The sequence below is a fragment of the Puma concolor genome, chromosome D1, assembly GCF_028749965.1.
Source record: "Puma concolor isolate L17-30 chromosome D1, mPumCon1.1.hap2, whole genome shotgun sequence".
NCBI classification, from domain to species: domain Eukaryota; kingdom Metazoa; phylum Chordata; class Mammalia; order Carnivora; family Felidae; genus Puma; species Puma concolor.
Genome location: NC_141676.1, coordinates 103,195,150 through 103,219,676, shown reverse-complemented (window position 1 = coordinate 103,219,676; position 24,527 = coordinate 103,195,150). Strand labels below are relative to the sequence as shown.

The 24,527-nt window shown below is 49.2% G+C and overlaps 1 long non-coding RNA gene across 1 annotated transcript in view; it reads left to right on the top strand.

Moving 5' to 3' along the window:
• LOC147576954 (uncharacterized) overlaps positions 1 to 24,527 on the top strand; it is a 140,205-nt gene that overhangs the window by 25,309 nt on the left and 90,369 nt on the right. The window lies entirely within an intron of this gene.

The window sequence follows — 24,527 nt, the reverse complement described above, 5'->3', positions numbered from 1 at the left end:
ACACTTCTCTTCCTTTCGCTGCCTAGGACTCTGATTTGCCCGTCCTCTTCCGTGTGGTTAATTCCTGCTGCTGATGGGGGCCTGGCTTGGGGTGTGGTCCCAGGGCTGTCCGGGAGCTCTCCTCTGCTCCCTGAAGGCCCTCCCCGCGCTGTGCGCTGACCTCCCCCGATTTCCCCACCCCTGATTTCTATAATAAGTATATCTCCTCCAGGTGTGACAGTCATGGGCATCACCCCCAGGGCTACGTGCTTGCTCCACACGAACAGATGCCCTGGAGTTGTTCAGTTCGCACCCCATTAGCCACTGCCATGCCCTGGATGTGTCTCCTCCAAAAAGTATGGAGGACGGGACTCTTGCCTCACACATCTGTGAGTCTTCTGGGATGTCTCTTCCATAATGTGGTTCACTAAATACTGCTCGACGGATCTGCTACAGTCTGCGGGTGTGACAGAAACTCAAAGGCGAGGCTGCCAAGGCTTCACCTGGATTTGTCCTCTAAATGGCAGCATTTTCCTTAAGCTCTGAGCCTGGACTGCAGCATCATCCACTGGAGACAGGAGCAACTACATCCACACCTCCCCCACCCCAGAGGAGTGGGCCAGGAGAGGACTCTTGTCTCCAGGATCCGTGGTGACCTTGGGCAGAAAGGCCTGGGGTGATGAGAGAGGTTCTCTCAGTGCTAATACGTTCTAGTGTGTTGGTCAGGGCTTGCTAAGTGCCAGCAAAGAATGGTAATGGGCAGGCAGATCGAGGCAGAGAAGAAACATGTTTGTGCGGAGTCAGCAGCAGGACGTGGGTCCCCTGAGCTGTCAGGCTGAGCTCTCCTCCTCTCTGCTGGTTTCCCATCCTCGATGCTCCCGAGGAGCGCTGTGTGGGCGTGCGGTTTAAAATAACACCGAGTGTCTTGGGTTTGTTCAGCTTTGAATGCAGTGCCCTGGAAATATGTAGCAAGCATGTCCACCTGGAGCTTGTCTGGGGCCCGGAGTCATCTCCAGTTGAATAGGAAGAGGCAAGTGAGCTGGGGGGGGGAGCTATCTGGCTCTTCCCTAGCTCAGCCCTCACCTTGAGAGAACCTCAAGGTCACCCGATGCAAGCAGCACTGCGGGAGACAGGCTAATGCTAGGGACACAACCAAGTCAGGCAAGAAGCTGAATACTGACTAAGAGACATCATGTCCATCACACCTCCCCTTTGCTTAAATTTCTGCCCTAGCCATTGCCACCCTCCTCCTTCCTCGCTACCCAGAGCCATTGTTCTCCAGAGGTGGAATCCTGTTAAAAGAGAAATAGGAATTGCCATAGCAAGGGAAGAGGTCCTCAATGGTGAGGAGAAAGAGGAAGAAAGCAAAGAGTAGGTGCTCAGTGACTTTGCTGAACTGAATTGGAAAGGGCACAAGGTGTGGTCTCCAATGAGAGTGGTGCTGGACTGCTTGCTGTCTGGAGGCGGTTCCTTAAGAAAAGAGCCAAAGGAATTACTGATTGGGAATTGCAAAACTCCCCTGTCAGTTCATTCAAAGAGAATTTTTCTCCAGCTGAGACCCCACTTGGAGTGAGAAGGGCCAGCTCAGCAAGGTTACCGGCCCTGTCTCTTCCTGGCCCATTCCCCCGCTGATGGCTTCATAGCCTGCCTCTCCACGAGGCCGCCTTCCCACCCCGCAAGCTCCCAGCTCCCCCTGTGCCCCAGTAGGTCAGCAGGCTGTCTCTTACATTTTTGTCTGTTTCAGCTAACAGGCCTTGGACAAGCAGGGTCTCTGCCTCCCAGGAAGACCGCTGTGTCCTCCTCAGAGGGTCAGGAATGCATAAATTAGAATCAGCGCTGGGGACAGTGGGGACAGTCACGGGGCGTGGCTGGTAGGGAACCACTCATATTTGGGATGAGGAGGAAAGTGCATTTGAATCACAGATGGAAATTGCTTATGTTTCTGTCCTGATCCTTCACATACTTGAAAGGAACAGAGACTTCTGAACTCGACTTTTCTGAGAGGGTGCTCCTGGTGAACTAGCTCCCAGAGTCTGAGAACCAGAGTTCACTGGAAGCTTGGGATTCAGCTGCCCCTCTCCATGGTGAGGGGCCTTGGGGTGGGTTGGGGAAATTCTCTGGGGATTCACAGCCCAGGCTTTTCCTTGATTTTCTCCCCCTGCTGGTCTGGGAGCTAGAAATGTGTTTTGACAATGGGCATTCTTGGTATTCTATCAGGGGTGCTTTGTGGGTTCCCCGACTCCCCTATTCCATCAGCAGCCTAAAGAATAAAGCCTACAGCAGAGGAGACATGAGAGTGAAGGAAAGGAAGGTAGATGGGTGTGTCAGAGCGAGGCCAGGAGTGCCTGTTTTCTCTGTTCCTCCCACAAATGACCTCATTCATTATGGAAAAGGTTTAACTGATATTGAGTTATAACATGCAAGAAGTAACGGCCCAATCGATACCTCTCTCGAGCACCTGGGGTGGTGGACTGCTGGGGGTGGGGTGGGGAGGAAGCAGAGAGGAAGGAGGGAGAGTATTTAGAAAAGGATCTGGCTTCAGAAGTGGTTCTGGAGCATCTGTGCTTCTGTTAACCATGCAACATGCATACCTAATCCCAATTAACTTCTGCCACCATCTTTAATCTCAGCTTCTCTGTTCACACCAATGACAAGACGTTAGCTGCAGGCAAAGAGGCTGGGAAGACCTCCCATTACCTAGGTGGGAAGAACCAGATGGGTCCTGCATGCTGGGGCATTTGTGGTGGTGGTGGTGGTGGAACGGGCAGAAGCAGTCGTTGGGTTATTACCCAAGGTCTTGCCCTGGCCGCCAGCTCTTCCTAATTTAAGCTTATGTGGGTGGACTGGGGAGAATCTTGGTCCTTTGTCCTCAGGCCTTGTATAGGGACTCTTAATGTTTCTGGAAGTGGAACCCTCTTACAAACACTGTTTATGTACCAGAAAGTCGTAATAGCATTGAGTCTTAATGGGCTGCCTACGAAAGCCAACATAGGAGCTTGGGTGATGTCCAAAGGCTACTTGTTTGGGCCTCAGTTGCCTGTGCTGAACAAAGAGACGATTTCATTGGATGATCTACCACTGTACTGTCTGACAGGGCAGCCACTAGCATCGCGTGGCTATTCGGATTTAAATTAATGGAAGTAAAATTAAATTAAAAATTCAGCCTCAGTCACATTAGCCACTTTTCAAATGCTCAAAAGTCCCGTGTCACTACTGGCTACTGTATCTGATAGCGTAGATATGGAACATCTCCGTCATTGCAAACATTTCTATTGGGCAGCGCTCATGTCTAAGGTGTCTATTCTGCCATTGCGTTAGTCTGTACTTGTCTGTTATCAAGAGGCCTGCAGAATTAGCTCCTTTGCCTCCCCGAGTTTCCTTTCTCACCAGCTGCCATATCTGCCACCACATACACAACACACATGCACACACATGCGCACCCACATTGCTCTCTTCCATCAGGGCAGTGTTGAAAAAATCTGATAGCCTGACTTAAGAACAAACTGACTAATTGGGGTTTGCTCCTGACTTTCCGTTAAATGTTATGGACTTTATACGGTCATTCACTGTATATACATTTCCTGAATGTCCACTACGTGCCAGGCATTGTTTGGAGCACGAGTGGAGTGCAGAGTTTGGGGAGGATGCTTTATTACATACAATGCCTTTGGCGTTAGAGGAGGCACCATCACCATGAGCATCAGTGATCCCCTTTGTTGTCTACATGCTAGCTGTGCAAAGAGAGCTCTGCAGAGGTGGCCTTGCCCTTGAAGGGCTGGCATTGCACAAACAAGTCTCTGACTGTATAAATACTTGATATAAGCAAGTAGGAGGCTTGTGTGGTGTGACCAGTACTCGACTGGAGGCATGGACAGTGTATGATGGGGGCAGAGGAGAGGAAGTCACACCCTCCCGGGCCTCAGCTTCCCCATGTGAATGGAGGGGCAGGGCCTGTTGATCTTTGAGGCCTCCCCGTCGCTAAGATGCCCTCTTTCAGGGGTCTCGATGTCTGAGAGCTCTTTAGGGGAAAAAACCTTACTACATGCAAATTTCAGGTTGCACAGGTTTTTCTGGATTTCCCAACAGCGTTGCCCTTTACTTCTTTTAAATCCTGCGGAGGCCTGGAGGCACCTTCCCTCCCCTGTACCCCTCCCACCTCCCGGGTCGCACAGCCCCAGCCTACTTCTTGTCATATTTCCTACTGGATCGGGTGTTTAATTAAAATCATAATTAAAATTGATCTCCTCATTAGCATGCACCTGCTCTGCCTCTCACATCCTCGCGTTCCATTATCCACTGAAGATGTCAGGACTGACAGGCGAGAGCCAGACCCCAGGCCGGCCCTGCCTGATGGGGTTGGCCGATGACAACATCTGGACAGAGAGGACTTTGGTGGAGAAGCTGCATCTGCAGCAAAACAACATACAATTAGCGCCAGGTGGGCTCTCTGGGGAGAGGCTGGGCTGTGTGATAGCCCGCAGGCAGAGGGCTAAATCTAGCTGTCCTATGGGAAGGACACCTCCCGTGTGCACTTTCCTAGCCCTCCAGCCCCGTGCAGGTGCTCACACACAAGTACACGCACTCACATGTGCACCTGCAACGGTGATCTGGGACAAGCCAACAAAGTCCTTGCCCGGGAGGATCCGGGGGACGAAAAAAGAGGGGCCCTCTGATGTCCCTGGGGTGAGACCTGACTGTGCCCTCAGGGAGCCTCCAGCAGGGCTGTGTTTTGAGTGCCATGGTGACATTCCTCCAAGGGGCGCTACTGACAGCCAGGGAAACTACCGCAAACCAGGAGAAGGGCAGCGGGCCCGAGGGTCTCAGCTCGCAGAGATGCACAGAGAAATGCAGGGGTGGCAGGTCTGAGTGTGCAAAGCAGGGGGATGAACCCCGAGGGGCCCAGGGGGAGAAAGCCAACAGGGCATAAACTCACGGTCATTTCAGAGTGCCGGAATGTAAGCTCTACAAGAGTAGGCAATCTCCTTTATTTTTTAATTTTTATTTTTGACCGTGGTTAAAAACGCACAGAAAATATCAGAAAAGGTACCGTCGCAACCATTTCCGAGCGTATAGTTTCGTAGTGTTTGATATATTCACGCTGTTGGGCAGCCAATCTCCAGGGCTTCTCATCGTGCAAAACTGACACTCTTATGCATTAAACAACCACTCCCCTTGCCCCCCTCCCCGGCCCCCGGGCTGGCCCTGTTCTAGTTTCTTTTACATGAAGTTGACGACTCTAGGTACCTCACATACCTTCAACTGTACCGTACTTGTCTTTCTGTGACCGGCTTATTCCCCTCAGTGTAATGTCCTCAAGGCTCATCCACAGTGTCACGTGGATGAGAATCTCCTTCCTTTTTAAGACCGAATAATATTCCGTCGTGTGTACGTATAGACCACATCTTGGTCATCCATTCATCTGTAGGTAAATGGACACTTGAGCTGTTTCCACCTCTTGGATGTTGTGTTAATGCTGCTGTGAGCACGCAGGTGCAAGTATCTCTTCGAGATCCTGCGTTCAATTCTTCTGGGGATATATGTAGAAATAGAGTCGCTGGATCCTATGGTCCTTCTATGTTTAAGTTTTGAGGAACAGCCATACCGTTTTCTGCAGAAGTAGCACCATTTTCCTTTCCCACCAGCAGGGCACAAGGGTTCCAATTTTTCCACGTCCTCACCAATTCTTATTTTCTGGGTTTTTGTTTGGTTTGAATAGTAGCCATCCAAATGCGTCTGAGGCAATATCTCATTATGGTTTTAATTTGCGTTTCCCTAATTAGTGATGTTGAGCATCTTTTCATGTGCTTCTCGGCCATTTGTACATCCTCTTTGAAGAAGTATCCGTTCAAATTCTTTGCCCGTTTTTTAACCGGATGATTTTGTCGTCGTCGAGAGGGCAGGGCATTTTGTCTGTCTGTTGACTGCCGTACTCCTGGCACCTAAAACAGAACCTGGCACATAGTATGCGCTCAGTTTACTTATTGAGCACTTGTTGGATTAATGAGTGCCTTGCACTCCCAGAAATCACTAAATGAAATAAGATTCTTCCACAAGGGCCGTGAGGCTATGGATGGGATACGAAATGTGATATCTCGCTTGCTATATACCTTTTTGTAAACCCCGTGCAAGTTCTTTGTTAGAAGCCTAGGTCAAATTGAGCTCATACCAAAGGCAGTTTTGGCAAAGGTGAAGGGAATTTAAGCTTGGGGGCTAGACCTCGATTCACATCCCAGAGCTCTGCCTCTTACCAGGCTATACGGCCCTGGGCAATTTACCTGTCTCAGCCTCAGTTTGCAAATATACAAAGTGGGATTCAGAACGCCTACCCAATGGGGTGGTCACTGGGAAGAAATGAGGTAATAAGTCCCAGTAACTCATGATCCCCTCTCTTGCTTTTCTTCCTTGTTATTCTAAAACTCTGATGATGGCATCCTGCACGTGACCACGCCAGGACTTACATTGTCCCTTGTATTAGGCACACCTGCCGAGCACTTTCTGTATGTGATACTGCACCTGGGAGTGAGGAGGCTTGGAGATATGGAAGGTGCGGGCCCTGCGCCTGGAACAGGCCAGGATGCCAGGGCGAGGCGAGGCCAGAGTGAGGAGGGCAGCTCTAGCTTGCGGCTGCAGCCGCCCTAAGCTGGCTTTGCTGGAAGAGGGGGCCCTGACAGGCTGAGAGAGTTCCCAGAAGTGGGAGGCATGGCCTGAATGTCAGGCCCCTGTGTTTGCACGTCCTCCAGCCGGGTGGAGGCCACTGAGAGGGCCTGGGCAGGGCCGAGCAAGGTGAGGGCTGGTGAGGACCGGCTGGGCTGCAGAAGTGCACGTGGAGACCATCCGAGGAAGCAGAGCCTCCTTGCCCGTGCGTAAGTTCTTCCTCTCGGCTACTCCAATTCCTTCCGCTGGAATTTGAGTTTGTTTTCTCCTCTGCAGTCTTTGGGGGAAGGAGAGAAATGCTAATGACTCTCCTCCATTACCCAGCATTGATTTGTGGGAGGCAGGCTCGGCCACCGCCTCGTCTTCCTTTCCCTGTGTGCAGCCCTCTGGATGTACTAACAAGGGCTTAACCAGAGATGAATAAGCGCCAAGCAGCGTTAGCTTACAGCGCTTCTCCAAAATTCCTCCTCCCTCTCCTATCCCGTTTTCCTCTCCTCCCCTCTCCTCTACCTCTCCAGTCCCAGCCCTTGGGGGCTCAGGGCACAGGTCACCCTCCTGGGGGAGACAGTCCCCCCAGTCCTGCCTAGGTGGGCTCACCTCTGCTCCTCCCTGGGAGCCGCCAGCAGACAGCCCGGGAGCCCTGGGAAGTCAGGTCAAACGCAGACGATGCAGGAGCAAGAGCCGAGGGGAGGCGGGGTGTCCACCAGGGAGGTGATTAGCTCCACGGAGCCTCTAATAATAATCTGCGAGGCTAACAAACAGCACGGAGGAGGAGGCGAGGGCAGGCTGTGTGCCGGCTGTCTCTGTCCTTGTTAAGGTTAGACGAGGAGGGAGCCCTTGTTAATTGCAGACTTATCCTGATTACTACCAGCTCTCAGCCAGCAAGCCGCAGGAGGCAAAGCCAAGGCTTAGCGGGGAGACTGGGAGCATCTCGAGGCTGGTGGGGTAGGCTTTCCTCTGGACCCTGGGGACCCAACTGGTGAGAAAACCCCGGATTCACAAACTCAGTTCGTGTGTTGGTCAGCATGGACTGGCTGGCATGTGTTCCACGGAACGTTCAAAGTGGAGCTGAATTTCATTTTTTGAAAGCTATGAGACGAGCCAACAAAGATGACTCTCCATCGATTCCATCAGAAGACTCCCCACCACGACACACATACACACACTTAAACACACACACTCACACCCTCAGACTCACGCACACTTGGTTCTGAGCCCTCCCGTGTCAGACACCCTATAAATATCCACTGCACTGAATTGAACTCGAATTTGTACCTAGAAGGAAGGGATGAGGCTGTCCTCACTCTGGCTTCCCTGGCTCCTTTGCTGCTCGATGCTCGAGCCTGTAGCTGGCTGGAAAGGAGGAGAACACAGGGTGACGTGGGAGGGCCTACCTCAGCTAGGGGGTGGGCGAGGCCTCGGGGAGCCAGCTGGCTCACCATGAGGGGCAGCAGCCAAGGCAAAAGATAGGCCAGGCTGGGAGCCAGGGGCCAGGAGAACATGGACAGGACACCAAACCCAGCCTTCACGCAAACTCAGGGCTGGATCATGGCCAGAGCAAGAGCCCTGGTTAGCCTCACACAGAACATGACCAGCCCAGGCCCCGTGGACAGGAGCCCAAGAGACTGAGCAGGGGGGGTGGGGTGTGAGCAGGTAGGCTTGCCGAACATCGGTACAGGCAAATCTGAAAAATGCAGTTCTCTGAGGCTAGCCTCTGACAGAGAGTGAGTGAATCTTACCCCCGTGGATTATAGCTTAAAGACCTCAAAGGGGCTCCTAGAAATTTAAGAAGCTTTATGGAGGATGCTGCAGAAAAGGGTTGGGTGGAAGTTGGTCTTCTGCAGAAATCACCTTGTCTAACTGCCTCTTATGGCTGGACGGTGCAAGGGGACAGCAACCACACATGGGGTTCTGAACTACCTTGTCTTTTGCAACTGCTTAGAATTTTCCTTAATCCCCCCTCTCCGTGGGCAGCCCACCCTTCTCTGCAGACCTCACTGCTGCCTGCAGTGGCCAGGAACCCACCTCTTCTCTTGGCTTCCGAACCTGACTTTATCTCCAGTATCTGCTCTATGGTAGCAGGACCTGTAGCAGTTCCATTAACTAATAATGATAAAAATGAATGAATGAATGAATGAATGAATGAATGAATGAAAATTATTAGGTTCTTAATATATGCCAGGGCCTGGAACTAAGTGCTTTAAAATGCATGATTTCTTGTAATCCTAACAATCTCATGAAGGATGATTTAATAATTTCATAAAGATCTGAGATATGAATGGGGAAACTGAGGCTCAGAGAGTTTGCACAACTGGCTCAAGGTCACTCAGGTGGCAAGGTGCTGAGCTGGGCCGGAGACTGGAGCACGTGTCCTTTCTACTGCGGAGAGAACTAGGGAGCAGGGAAGGCTCAGTGCCAGCTCCCTCTCCTGCTGTCCGAAGGGTCTTAGGGGGCCCAGCCCGCATCGATTACCCCCTCACTTCTGCCTTCAGTCCCACCTCCAGCCTGAGATGGCCAGAGCCCGGTTTTTCGCCTTGGTGCAAAGTACTGTCCCTCAATGGGTACCCAAAGACCCACCACTGGTGATCCTACGTGGCTTTTGTCTGTTTCTTATGAAACTAATGAATACAGACATTGGAGGGAGTCACTTCCATCCCTTGGTCCCCCTTGTTTTGGGGGAAAAAAGATCTCAGCATCTCAGAAAGCATCTTCTGCACGGATATCAGAATGGAGCACTGGGTCCTTCTCTACAATTGGCCGCCAAGGCGAGAGGTCCCAGGCAGGAGAGTGTCTGGGAATTCAGTCCTCAGGAGTCTCTCTCTCAGGGCTCGAGGCCCTGTCCTCTGGGACCCAAGTCCCTTTACCACTTCTCTTGTCATTTCCCAGCCTCTTGCCCTGCTGGCCCTGCCCTGAGATCATGAGTCATCGTTGGCCCAGAGCTGGTGAGGACGGGGAGAGGCCATCAGGCTGGGTACTTCCCCACAGGGCCCTCCTGTTCTGCTTGCCCTTGATGGCTTTGGTTATGGCTTCTTGAACACTCGGTGCTGTTCTGAGTGCCTTCTTGCTATCGATTCGTTTAATCCTCACATTAATCTGTAGGGCGCGCAGGGTGCCCATTTTACTGATGGGCGACTGGAGGCACGGCAAGATCAGCCCCTCGGCCGGGGGCACAGCTTGGTAATGCTGAAGACGGTGCAGAAGTCTCCAGAACCTTGTGCACAGCTCAGACTCCTCCTTCTTGGTACTGGATGCTGCGGACATTTAGAAGCAATTTTTTTTTTTTTTTTTTGGCAAGCTGGCCTAGGAAACTTTCTACTATGAATAGCAGTGCACCACACGCTCATGTTCCAAGGAGCTGACTGACGTACTAATGAGTATAGCCGTGTCCTGCCTGCTCTTTTGTGCCCCCCTCAGAATTTGAACAAAAGACACACTCCATGGGTGTTGGGTGGGTGGTTGATTGATCGAAATTTTTTTTTTTTTTTTTTTTTTTTTTACCTGCAGGAATCTCCACTGGCTTCCATAGCTGCTGAGGTTGGAAAAGGGAGGGAGGGAGGAGGCGTGGTGGTCCGTGTGAATGGGTCCCCCATGTGGGCAGCGCAGTCCTGGGGTGCCTGCCAAGCCTGTTCCTTGGGTAGATTTTTGAGGCAGACACAGTGGGTGTCTGTGACGGTGCTGGGGCAGATGTGTTCCTACCTCCCTCTCCCAGTGGGCGGGCCATTCCTCCCCTTCAGCCTGGGAAGCTGGCCTCCCAGGGAGCAGGCCTGAAGGAGGAGGTGAATTGGACTCTACTTAAGGAGGATAATCCTCGGGGCCAGCTGGGCTGGCTTTTCTCGGGCTCCCATGTGTTGGAGCCTCATTGAGCTCCCAGGCCCAGAGATACTGAGGGAGAAGCAGAGGAGGAGGCTTGACTCGGGTCCCCACCCACCTTGCTTCCTGTCCAGGTACTCTGCCCGCTAGACCCCCGTCTGGGGCTGCCACGCGGTATGGGGGGGGGGGCAGGGGAAAGCAGGGGGCGCCCTGGCAGGAGGGGGGAAGAAGATGTAATGTATTGAGCCAAGCACACTCAGGGAAATAAAGGATCTATTTTTTTTCCATTTGTTCTCAGCAAACATTTGTCATTTAATTTCTTCCTAATTACACAATTACGTAATTATGTAGTATTAGTAAAATAAAGCCTAAAGACGTTTGAGTAAAGAATTACTTAAGTAAATAATGTCTGACTGAAGTAATTATTTCCCGGGTTTTCTTTTTTAAAGTAGGACTGGATGAAATGAGCTCAGGCATTGCTGTGGAGCTGAGTGGGGGTGGGGGTGCACAGCCAGGGGCCAGCGACAGGCTCCCCTTGTCCCCCTGCCGTTTAGTCCCCAGTACCTTGGCACCTTCCTCTCTCTGAAGATGGGGCTCCGATGGCAAATTCCAAGCCTGGGACTGGCTGCGGGGCTTGGGAACTGGATTGTGTCTTGAGCCTCCTTGGGCCTGTCAGAAGGGATAGGTCCAGTGGGAGAACATGGTGAGGAAAGAGCTCAGGGTAGAAGTTAAGTTCTCACTGACTGAGGGCTGTGCCTTGGCCTTGCTAGGTTTCCAAAGAGGCAGCTTCGGGTGAGGCCCCCAGGTCCATAAAGAGACCAGCCGCAGGATGAGGGACTAGGTCCTGTGATGTGCTGGGTGGTAACGTGGCGGGAGACATGGAGGGAGTATCTCAGGGCTGCAAAGCTACCTGGAGACCTCATCTGAGAGGCCACAGTCGGCCCTGGCTGTTTCCTCCTTGGCCTGGAGTGTTGTAGGCAGTGCAGGCTGATTCAGGGTTGGTATTCAGCCCCCTCAAGCCCTGGCGGACTGGGCGAGTCCTTTGGTAGACGTGGACCTGTGTGATGTGCTTGTGGGGAAGAACCAGTCATCCCAGAAGAGCTGCCCAGGCCTGGGACTCAGCGGCCGCACTGCCTCCCTGAGGCCTGGGAAGACGAGGGGCCATCTCTCAAGCACAACCCAACCCCCCGCACTTGAGAGTCTGATGAAGGACTGACTCGGCAGCTTCTCACAGAAGGTGATTCCTGGGGAACCAGGCCAACCTGTGCCCCCCTGAATCATTTCCGTATTTCCGTCTTCACGGTGCACAGAGCTTGATCGTCCTTCAGAAGCGGTTCGTCCATTCCTTTGATCCGGGAAGCCCCGGACAGGCTAAATCCTTGACTTCTCAGCTCCCGCCTTTGGATGGTAGAACCACAGTATTCCTCCCTTGGAGCCGGTTTTGAGTTTCCTGAGGCCTTGTGGTTTCCTGCTGAATCCCTCGGAAGCTGAGGTACAAGTCACGGGGCCTGCGGATCCGTGGCGGCAGCGGGCGCCAGGCAGGATTGCTTGTCACGCTTCTCTGGCTGCTGCAAGCCTCTGAGAGCTCAGACAGCAGCTTGGAAACGAAGCAGGGAAGACCACTCAGCCTCCTCATCGGGGCCGTGGCCTAGCGCCTTGGACTGGCAGCTCACCCAGACCAGCATCCTTTGAGAACACCACAGAAACTTCTGGAAAGTGACTGGAGCCCTGGGCAACAGTATTAGAAAGGAATGCCTACACAGTCCTTCAGATCAAAGACCCTGAGGCCAGTTAAAAACATCAGTGTTTCTTGAGTGGTTTATCTGTTCCCTGAGCAGCAAAAGTTTGGCAATATTTGGTAAAATTGAAGATAGATTTCCCTACAATCCGGCAGCTCCACTCTAGGCATGTGCTCTGGAGAAACTTCTATAAGTGTGTAAAGAGACATATACCAGAGGAATCATAGCAGCACTGTTTATGATAGGGGGGGAAAAAAAGGAAAGAAAGAAACAACCTAAATTTCCACCAAAGGGAAAATGAATACATTGTAGAATATTCATCCAATGGAATTCTTTCCAGTAGTAAAAGTAAATGAAGGAGAGCTACATGTATCCACACGGATGATCCTATAAAACACCACAGAGCTAAAAAAGCAAGCTGCATAGGAAAATATACGCTGTGATACCACTTATAAAAGCTGTAAACTATGCGAAACCGTACTATGTACTGTTTATGAATAATACATAGGAATATAAACACCAAATTCAAGATGGCCAAATTCAAGAGAGTGGGAATATGGGGTGAGAACGAGGGTTGTGAGGAAGGGGATATGGTACAGGGGTATCCAGTTATACTGATCATGTTTTATTTATTAGGCTAGGAGGTAGGCACAAGGGTATTTATCATACTATTCTTTAACATTTTTGAACGTTTGAAATATTTTAAGAAATGTGTTACTAAGAAATAAAAATGTGAAAATCCAAACAACAACTAGGGATCCTTTGGGCTTTCCCCAGAAGTGCCAGAATGTGGGGTGGGTGAGTGCATGTGTGTGAGTCTGAGATGGTGACAAGGGGTGACAGTTGGGGTAATGGGGGGTGGAGAAGACCTCAAATAGAACAGACCACAGCTGGCTCCCAGAAAGTTTTCTGGGTTGAATACTTATTCAATAAAGTTCTTCTCTTCACACAATATTTGCCTACCTAACAAGCTAAATATTCATTGAGTAATTAGCCAGTTCAAATTTGTAGTATGAAAAGACAATTCCTTCTAATTATAGGGATGTCAGTTAAAAGATGCCACACTAGGATGTCATTCACTGCCAAGAGAGCCTTAATAAAATTCTCACTGTGATTTAGATTCAAAAAGGTAAAAAAACAAAACAAAACAAAAAACACCATTATTTTTGATAATTAAATATTTATCGGAGCTGAGAAAATAAGTCACACTAATGTTTCAGCCTAATCAAAAGCTCTTTTTAAAAAAAGTCCCAGTAAAGATAGTGTTGCTCTCACAGCTCTCCTGCCAGATTCAAAGACTTCTGGGCTAACCCCAGGACCATGACCAACTTTCCTGAAGGTCAGCAGTATGGCTCTGACCCCTCCTAAGTTCACCCTCGGGCAGTCTTTACACATCCTTCCTAGAGGCATTATTTAATTTACAGTCACTCTTCTGCTTTGTAATTTTTTTTAATGTTAATTTATTTATTTTGAGAGGGAGAGAGAGAGAGAGAGAGAGAGAGAGAGAGAGAGAGAGAGAGAATGTGTGTAGGAGGGGCAGAGGGAGAGGGAGAGCCCAATGCAGGGCTCAATCCCACCACCCTGGGATCATGACCCCTCAACCAACTGAGCCACCCAGGTGCCCCTTTATAATTGTAAATAGTTCCACTGTTGCCCCATCCCCCTGGCCAGCTGGATTCTAAGCATAGTGACTACAGAGCTACAGAGCTTTTTTTAGGGGGCTGAGGTAAGGACAGGGGAGGAGGTATGTCGTCGGTGATCGGGTTCTCTCTGTAAGGGAAGCTGAGTAGCTGCTTAACTACCATGTTAGTTGGTGTGGTAGAAACCAGACTTGAGGTGCAGCTCTGATGCTCCCTAACTATGACTGCTGGGTGAGTTACTTACCCTCTGTCACTCTCAGTTTTGCTTCTGTAAAATGGGGATACTACATAACTACCTTACAGAATGGTTGGAAAGATCCAAGGAGGTAATAACTGTGAAAATGATTCGTAGATTGTAATTTGCCACACAAGTATAAAGCATTAGGCAAAATAGAAATATCGTCATAGATGGCAATGACATGTGCCAGAAACGGGGACATTAAGGTAATGTAAACCCATCTCTTCTTACACTACATTCGTGGGCATTGTCTACTTTATGTCTGAGACCTGCTACCCCTCCCTCTACAGGCCGTGCGGGTGTGGGAGCCACTCTGGTGCCCCACCCCCCACCAGCTCCTGGCCTTTCTCAGGACATGCTCCTGTGACCACAGCTGCTTGGTCCAGGGATAGTACTTGACCCAGGCTGGGCCAATCTGAGAACAGCAAGAACTGAGGAAACTAGTCAGCCACCTCTGCTTGAAGATGCTGTAAACAGGGGCACCTGGATGGCTCAGTTGGTCAAGTATCCGACTCTTGACTTAGGCTCAGGTCATGATCCCGGGGTTGTGGGATGGGGCTCCACTGAACCATTGAGCATGGAGCCCGCCTAAGATTGTCTCTCTCTCTCTGTCCCTATCCCTCCCTCTAAAATAAAAATTTAAAAAGAAAAGATGCTATAAATAGGAACATCCTAACTGCAGTCTATCTGTTGAGATTAGACTTTGCTGCATTTAACTGAACCCCATATCCATGCCACGGTGAAAAAAACTAAACAAAAAACAGTGGGTAACTAAAACAAACATATATACCCCTCTTATGTAAAGAAGTTCAGAGGTTGGCAGTACAGGGCCAGCCAGAGATCTCCAAGGTCAGGCTCCTCCCATCTTTCTGCTTCTCTGCCCTCATCACAGTGTCCCTCCTCCAAATCATCTCTGATGCCAATAAAGGTGCAGGGATTTTAATGATCTTATTTGCATACCAGGCAGTAGGAAAGACTAAAGGGAGGGGGAAAAAGCTGCCCCTCCCTTTTTAGAACTAACTCTTCTGCTTACGGCTCATTGGCCAGAACTTAGTCACATGGCCAAAGCCTAGCTGCAAACATAGCTGGGAAAGGTAGTCTTTTAGCTGGGATCCGATGCTGCCCAATAAGACTGTGGTTCTGTCACCAGGGAAGAAAGGGAAAATGTATGTCGGGCTACGCGACTGGTAATCTCTGCCCCTTGGAGTAATTCATCACATGGACGAAGTCGGTCTGTTGTAGCATTGCTGCATTTCTCACGGTTTGATTATTCAATCTTAGCTCTGATTATAGGAAATATTCAGGATCCTTTTAATAAATTCCTTCTTTTCTTCCTTTTATTAAAAAAGTGTCAGTCACAACTATAAGGGTCCTGAAACTCCTCTCCTTTAAGACCACTTCATAGCTCCCTGCCTCGGTGGATCTGGGAAATGGACTTGATTGGTACCCAGTGATGTTTTTCTGAGCCCTCAGGGTGCCCAGAGTGTCACCCTAGACCTGGGGTGGGGGGGACGCTCACAGACCTTGGAGGCCTATTGGTTACTTTAATTAGAGCACTCCTGTGTGGGGTCACTTGCCAAACATTGTGGTGCTTTGTCCTTTGGCCTTGGAGCTACTCTCTGCTTCTGTAGGTCCTAATTCCAAGACTCTCTGACTCTCTCCTTGGCTCTGGGTCCCGGAACGTTGCAAAGAAGCGGGAATTGGTTTCTGCCTCCTCGTTTCTTCCAGTGTTGTCAGAAATCACTTCTGCTTCCCTTCTCCGTGCAGAAGTGCTGGAACAGAACTTGAGCTCCAGTGACTCAACCTATAAACTGCTTCCTCTCCTCCTGCCTGGCAGGAGCCCAGGAGAGAGGCCTCTGGGTCGTTAGTCTGCCTGGTAACGCAAAGGCTCAGCACACCCTCTCAGTTTGGCAAAGAGCAAGGTGGGAATAAGGCGGGGGGGGGGGGGGGCGGGGGAGGCTTTCCTTGGCATTTCTCTGGAGAGTCACGGTATACGACGGTTCTGGTGGCATCTAGCCTGGGGGTTCAGTTGACTTTGAAAGAGCCTGGAGGTGTACTAAGGGAGGACTCTAGGCCTCCTGAATATGATTATTATTTTTTAAGCCAGTGACTAACTAGAAACAGGGCCCACCTCACCCCACCCCCTACATCCCATCTCGGGGAGACTGGAGGTGGAGCTCAGAGCTGGTCACGGGATTTGCAAGGGCAGGTCATTGTGGTTAGTTGATGGACATTTGAGAATGCATTTTGTGCTGAGTCGATGGGTAAAAAATACTTCTCTATGAGCTGATTTTATTGCTGCAATGAACCTCATCTCTGTGAGTCAGAAGGTCATCCTCCGTAGCTATCACGTGGCTGTGAATCAGAGGAAAGAGGAATCGACAGGCCTCCAGAAGTAATTTTAGACACCTCTTGCCTCTGTTCCATTAAACCCAATTGCCTAGTAGCTAACAATTATTGAGCACTTATGATCTGCAAGTGCGACGCTAAGGGCATTATTTTATGTGACCCTCACAACAGCTCTCTGACTTCAGCAATGTTTAACAGTCCAGTTTAGCAGATGGAAAAACTGAGGCCCAGAGTCATTCACCAAGTAGGCAGACCTGGGATTCAAATTCAGCATTGGTTTGATTCCCAGGCCCATCTGACTCCCCAAGCTTGACAATTTTCACGAGCTTCTGCAATGTTTCCTAATGGTTCCCGGTGTGCCTAGAGCTTCGAGTTTCTAGATGCCAATGCATTCTGGAGGTTGCCATAACCATCTCCAGGGAGACGCATTTTATGTCTCCCTTACTATTAGTTTCCAGAAGTGTGTTACCATCCAGAGTTAACACTGAGCAATCCAATGGCACTGTCATGGGAGCCACATATGCATTTCACATATTTTAGCAGGCACGTTTAAAAAAAGAAAAAGGAAGAGGTACCACTGTAATTCATGCTGTTTGCATGAAATATTTAAATAATCACATTACAGTGGTTTATAGGGACACAGACAAGAAAAATCCTTCAGACTGAATCAATCCATTGATACCTACATGATCAGAGGTGTGTTAATTTTAGAAATGATGCATTTTTCCAATACGTATACCACAGTACAACAATAATACTTTACGGGTGGTTAAAGTGAATGTGGTTCAAATAAATAAATAAATAAATAAATAAATACCTATCTAATGCAAAAATATTTTACATTGCTTCTGCTTTTTATTTTAAATTAGATAATATTTTAAAAATTCAGTATTGGCCACATTTTAAGTGCATGATTGCCACGTGTGACTGGTGGCTACTGCTCTGGGCAGTGCATGCCTAGCATCTCTCACTGAACTTCTCTGTGATGCAAATGTACTTAACGCATTCTGGACCCAGAGAAGACAGATCAGGGTGCAGGGGGATCTCCGTACAGAAGAGAACTTAGAGAATGAGACTGGAACGGCATGGGGGCTCATGGGAATGGGAAACCATTGTCAATTTTGGACACAATGATATCATGGGAATGAATGGGAATCATGGGAATTAAGAAAATTAACGTGGAAACACTGAGCAGAATGGGTTGTGGGGACACAGATGAGAGGCAGGAAGATTATGGGGAGAGGAGGTGGTGAATGAAGCCAGTGGACACGAGAGTAGCCAGGGAAGGAAAACAATATGTCTGAGAAACATGGAGAGTTACAATGAGTCAGTGGTTGGCTGCACAAAGGGAACCAAAGGAACGGAAGAGTTGAAATGGCCCCGAGGTTTTAGCCTCAGACAATAGAAAATGATAATAGCACTGATAGAAACAGAGAAGTGAGGAGGGGAAGTGAGCCATGCTGGTGGGGGGCGGGGGCGGGGGACAGTGAGCTCAGCTTTGTTCCGACCCAGTCTGTGGTGGGTTTTTCTCCTGTCTCTCCCTCCTTACTTCTCCTCATCCTTCCTTCTCTCTCTTTCTCTTCTCTTTCTTCCCTTTATCCCCTCCTTTTCCCATCCCATTCTTCTCTTGAAGTAGCTTGAGCACCTGTAATGTGCTGCAGGCAAATGAGCTTCCTGGGCATTTCCTAGGCCTGAGGAAGAACCACTGAGAGGGATGGCAGGTACTTCTTCATGGAAAACATCCCCTTTTGCCACACCTGGCATAACCATGGTGTGGGGAGCATAGGAGGCAGAATGAAATGAGGGTAAACCTTCATGCTTCTTAAGCGTGAAGCATGGGGCAGGCACACGTCCAAACAACTGTGACTAGCATCTCACTTAAGAGCATTCTTTCCCCTCTGACAGGCGAGGAGAATGGGGCCCGGATGGATGAAGTAAACTGCCTAAGGAAACCCAGTTGTGATGTGGTGGGGGGGGGGGGGCAGGATTTCACCCCTACCGTGTGTGTTAAATACCCACTGTAAGTTGGATAAAAGGTGGCAATCACCTTCCCTGTGTTACAGGTTGGTGTTTGTGTCCCCTGAGAAATCCACCTGTTGAAGCTCTAACCCCCAAGTGTGATGCTATTTAGAGAAGGGGCCTTTGAGAGGTGATTAGGTTGAGATGAGGTCAAGAGGGTGAGCCCCTCCTGATGGGATTCCTGCCTTTGTGAGAAGAGAAAGATGGAGAGATCTTGCTCTGTCCACCACATGCACCAGAGAAAGGCCATGTGACCACACAGAGAGAAGGAAGCCTTTTATAAGCCAAGAAGTGGATTCTCACTAGGAACCAAATCTACCTACACCTTGATCTTAGACTCCCAGCCTCCAAAATTATGAGACATTAATGTCTGTTGGTTGGGCCCCCCAGTCTGTGGTATTGTGTTAGAGTAGACCGAGCTAAGAAGTCCTGCTTCAGGGGTGCCTCGCCTCTCCAGATCTTTCGAAAGGGTAAGCTCTTCGCAGAATGGGTGGCTCCTGTGAAGTCCCTGGGTGGCTTTTTCCTTCCACAGGTGGGGTTTGTGACCAACAGCCCAGGAAGTGTGGGTGGAAGCAAAGGAATGACCCTCCTCCTTCCAGTGGAAGAAGAAGTAAGACGGGGGCAGATATACTCCTCAAGTAGCTTTTCTCACTGTTGTTAATCAAGTAACTGCTCACAGGGATCTGTTTTTCTGCTCTAAATGCTGTGTTTCGATGGTGTTGTTCTAATATAGTCACCCACCTTCAAAAACATACCGTGGGGGGGGGGACGGGGGGGGGGAAGGCCTTCAAATGAAACAGGAGCCGAGGGGGAAGCAATGGAGGGAGGGGGAGATGGGAAATATCACACTGCTCCCGTACAGCAGCTCAAGGGATTTACTCTGGGTTTTCAGAGCCAAGTGAATATTGCTTATTCATGTGCAATCTAATCCTCCACACGGCCCAGAGGCTGAGGGCATCAGGGATGACCCGGTTGCACAGGGGCGAGGAGGGGCTGGTGAATCTGTCCCCGAGCGTGAGCGCCGTGGGTCGGACCAGGCGTCACGCGCCCTGGGAGGGCCAGGGTTGGAAGAGGTCGTCCCTCGAATGGCTTGCGTGGGTGCAGGCACAATGGCAGGGAGGAAGTGTGGGCTGGAGGTGAGACTGGGGATCAGACACGGGATCCCCGGTCCGCGGAGGGAGTGGTGCAGCGTGTGTGGCTCAGACATCCAGGGGACAGATACGCCAGGGGCCCCTCCACCGTACCCCCCCCTTGGAAAGACAGAAGAGCCACAGATTGATGCACACTCCCAGGCAGAGGATGTCTTAATAACCCACTCAGTGGGTGATGGATCATCAGAGGAGGAGAAGCAGAGCTACGGCTTGGCCACCCCGAAGCTCTGACTTGATAACATGTGATAATTCACTTAGGGGCACCGGGAAGAAGCTTTCCCAACTGCGGCTAACCAGTGTTGAAGACCTGAAAACAGCCACTTGGGACTGCTTTTATGTTCAGCTGTCGGCTTAGAAGCAAATGTCTAAGAGAACCTGGACGCGGATCAAACAAATGTGCTGGGAACTGCACGCAATGCACAGATCTGCTATTCTACCCTGCTGAGGGCCTGTGTGCCTGGCCTGCTCCCCTCCAGCCACCCAGGAAGACAGAATCAGAGCAGGGAGGACCTGCCGGAAATCTCTGATAGGGCCCCCACTGCAGCTGGCCTGGGTCTCGGGGACAATTCCAGCACAGACACATCATGGAGTGGTAGGCAGTCCTCTTTGCAGCCTACACTGACCGGGTGAGGAAGATAAAAAAAAAAAGGCCCTTTCTTGACCAGTGGAAACAAAGGGGCTGGTGGCCAGAGGCCTGCTCTCTGGCCACAGGGCCTTTGACAGTCTAGGAGTGGAGAGCCGGGCTGCAAGAGACCCCTGCTTTCTATGGGGCAAAGAAGAGCTCCCAAGAGCACAGAGGGAAGAAGATAGCTTCCCAACCAGTCCATCTGTTCTTTCTTTTCTCTACCTCCTGTCAAGAAAATAACCTACAGCAGTTTTGTTTAAACCAAACACCAATTGGCTTCATGGTGGGGGTGGGGTAGGGCTGGAATACTATGGAAACCTTTCGCAGAACAAGTGTAAGAAGAATCATAGAAACACCAGCAGATTATGTCTGCCACGCACCAGGCACTGTGCTAAATACTTGGTGAACGCGATCACACCCCCTCCTCCTCCAGGAGCTCCTAGTGTTGACACAGGCCTCCTCTGACCTCACATATACTCATAACCACATTCCCCCGGAATGAAGTATCTGGGACCTCTTTCTTACCAAAAAGAAACCCAGGCAATCTCTGAGCAGGTGTCTTACCGTGCGTTGGCTCCAGGTGAATGACCACTTTATTGCTGCTGATACTGGTTGGCTCAGGGCAGGTGCGGATGAAAAGCAGTAAAGCAACCGAACAGGGTGAAAGGTGAGGAGATACCTGACAAGGACTTTCCAAACCATAGCGACACTATGTAGTTCATCAACAGTGGCTTGTCCTTATGAGGTTTTTTTTTTTTTTTTTCCAAGGTGGCAGAAGGACATAAGGGAGGTAAATATTCTTAGCCTCCATTTTACGTGTGAAGCAACTGAGGTTAAGAGAGGTGGAGTGATGGACCCAAAGTCACATAGCAAGTTGAGTTGCAGAGTCAAGATTTGAACCTGGGTCTGTCTGGCACCATAACCACACATGTCTCCTGCTAGACCAAATCCTAGCCCAGGGTTAGGGGAGGCTGTGGTGGTGGTGGGGGGGGGGAAGCATCAACAACTCTGTCTTGAAAGCAAAGGAGACATCCAGACCTGCTGAGTCCACACCCTCTGAGAGAGATTGCATGGGGGGATACGTAAGAATAGCAATGGTTTCATTGCTCTAATGGAAAATACTTTTACAGTTTTGGAGGATCATGTCCTAAATCGATGGCTCTTTTCCTTGGTGAAAAGTTACTTTAGACTCTCAGAGATAGAAAGGATGCTGGAGAACATCTAATTTCATCCCCACTATCTACAGAAGAAAGAAAAGAGGCTTACACAGAGGAACCAGGCTGTTCATGGGTCACACAGCTAGGGAAAGACATGATGGAGCCTACCTAGAATTGTGCAGTTTTGACTCTTAGCCCAAGCCCTTCCCATTGCTTTGTGAACTTATATCTTTGGGTTCTTCCCACCATGAAGGACGCAACTCACCCTAATCTTAGTTGGAAGGTGAAACTTTCACAATATATTTTTCTACTCTCTTCCTCCTCTGTCCCTTCCTCTCACTCAGCTAACTGGACAGATGGTTTCGCACCAGCACAATCTACCTGAGACCAGGAAGGGGGTGTGCATTTTCTCAACTCCTAGAATGGGGAGATATTGGTGTTAGTTAAAAAAAAAATGTATCTTCAAGATTTACATAAAAGTACAATAATGAAGATAGTGTTTTACAGATCCACCAACTAAACATAGTACAGGCTAGAATCACATATTCAATCACCCCCCACACATATCCAATCACCTATTTATGATAAAGATAACCTTGCAATGTCATAGGGGAAAGGATGGCCTTCCTCATTAAGTGGTGCTAAGTCAACTGGATATTCTTACTTGGGGGGATAAGAGGGGGAAGGAATTTTAATTCCTAACTTATGTGAAACAGACACATTTTAGTTCCAAATGAAAAAGGTAAAGTGATAAAAGCTTTTGGAAAAAAAGCCATAGGAGGGCATCTTCAGGAGGCAGGCTTGATAAAGATTTCTTAGACAGGACATAAAAACCCTAAGCATAAGCGGGGGGGGGGGGGGATTGATTAATTGAACTGCATTAAAATTAATTACTTCAATTAATCAAAAACACAAGTCAAGAAAGCAAAAAGGCAAGCCACAGAATTGGAAAAGATATTTGCAAAACATATATCTATCAAAGTACTCATATCTGGAATATGTGAAGAACCCTGCCAATCAATAAAAAAAGGCAGACAACTCAATTAAAAAAAATGGGCAAAAGACTTGAAATGGACTTTCTGAAAATAAGCTTTCCAAGGGACCAATAAACATAAGAAAAGGTGTTTGGGAACAGCATGGAAGTTTTTTGTATGTCTCGTGTCCATGAAATACAGCCACACCAAAACTAAACCATCCTGCACACCTAGAAAACTGATCTGAGGATTAACACAACAATCTGCACAACCTGAACCACAGAACTCAGCAGGTATGTGGCATGGAGAGATGAACTGAGGGAGAACAGAAGCCGCAGAGGGCAGGGAGCTGTTTCTGTTTGCAGAGAGAGGACGGAGACTGGGGGGGGGGGGCGCGGTATACGGGAAAAGCACCCCCACAAAAGCAGCTGGAGACAAAGTGGAAAAGTGGAAACAGCCGCAGGGACTGAACCAAAAAGGGAGAAAGGAGAGGGTTTAAATTCCACTAGGACTAAAAACAGGGAGCGCAGAGGCTGAAACGGCGCGGCTCCATACCTGGTGGTGCTCTGGTGGGAAGGGCGAATCCCCAGGAGCAGAGCAGAGTCCAGGGTTCTTCGGGCCACACGGAGAGAGGCAGTTCCCCCGCTGGGAGGACATCAGGTAGAGGCTGTGTGGGTCCCCCAAAGGCAAGGCCCCAGTGGACCAGGGAGAACCACATTCGCTGGTGCTGGAACAAGGTCGTTAAGGGTGAAGCCTGGTGCCAGGTGTGTGTTGTGATTTTCCATAATCCCGGAAACACTGCTGCTACACAATAGTGTCAACTTTTTCTGGGGCAGGCTGGCACCTGGCCGTAGTCTCTGGGCATCGGCAGCAGCCCGGTCCTGCAAACATTCCTGAATGTGGCCGGCACCCGGCCAGTGCTCAGTGAGATCCTCCAGCAGAAGGGCACAACAGGTCAAAGCTGCAGTCCCTCAGAAGTAAGGGGTTGGGGAAAACAGCCGCATCTGAGAAGGAACTTGGGAGAGAGATGCTGCCTGGGGCTCAGTCACGGACAGTGTGGAAGTGGGGAGTGGAGGGAAGCCGAAGGACAGGTGGGCAATTGCTGGTGGGGGAGAACAGAGTTCTGATACTAGAGACTGGGTAGCTGGGTGATGCCATCTTCACTGCTCCCACGCATGCGCATAAGCACCTATCAGCGCCACAACAATCCACCCCAGTAAACTCACCAGCGCCATCTAGTGGAGAATGGAGTCGTTACACTAAGCCCCGCCCAACTGGGCCAACCTCCTTCTTCAGGAACACAAATCCCTCCGCGTGCTTAGTTTATGGACTATAAAGCGATTCATACTTTGACTTCAGGGGAAAACGAAGTAATTTCAGTCATATTTCAGTCTGTTCACCAGTCCACCTATTCAGTTTTCTTTCTTTTTCCTTTTTTCTTTTTTCCTCTTTTTTGTTTCTTTTCTTTTTCTTGAATACAGAAAGAAAAAAAATCATTTTTATTTTCAATTTTTATTAAAACTATTTTTATTTATTTTTTCTACTATAGTTTTTACTCTACTGTCCATTTTTTCAAATTCTATTTTACTTCCATCATTTCATGTTAGTCTACTTTAGTATATCCATATTTTGAAATTTTCAAACGATTTCCTTTTTTTTCTCCCCGCTTTCTTCTCTATCAAGCCCCTTTCAACACCCAGACCAAAACACACCTAGGATATAGCATCATATTTGATTTCCTGGTGTGTGCTTGTTTTTAATTTTTTAATTTTGATATTTTTTTTATTTCAATTTTTAATTTTAATTTTTTCTACCTCATTAATTCCTTTTCTTCCTTCAAAATGACAAAATGAAGGAATTCACCCCAAAAGAAAGAGCAGGAAGAAACGACAGCCAGGGACTTAACCAACACAGATACAAGCAAGATGTCTGAACCAGAATTTAAAATCATGAAAATAAGAATACTAGCTGGAGTCAAAAACAGATTAGAATCCCTTTCTTCAAAGATAAAAGAAGTAAAAGTTAGTCAAGATGAAATAAAAAATGATATAACTGAGGTGCAATCTTGAGTGGAGGCTATGGCTACAAGGATGGATGAGGCAGAACAGAGAATCAGTAATATGGCGGACAAACTTACGGAGAATAATGAAGCAGGAAAAAAAGAGGGAGGTTAAGGCAAAAGAGCACGATTT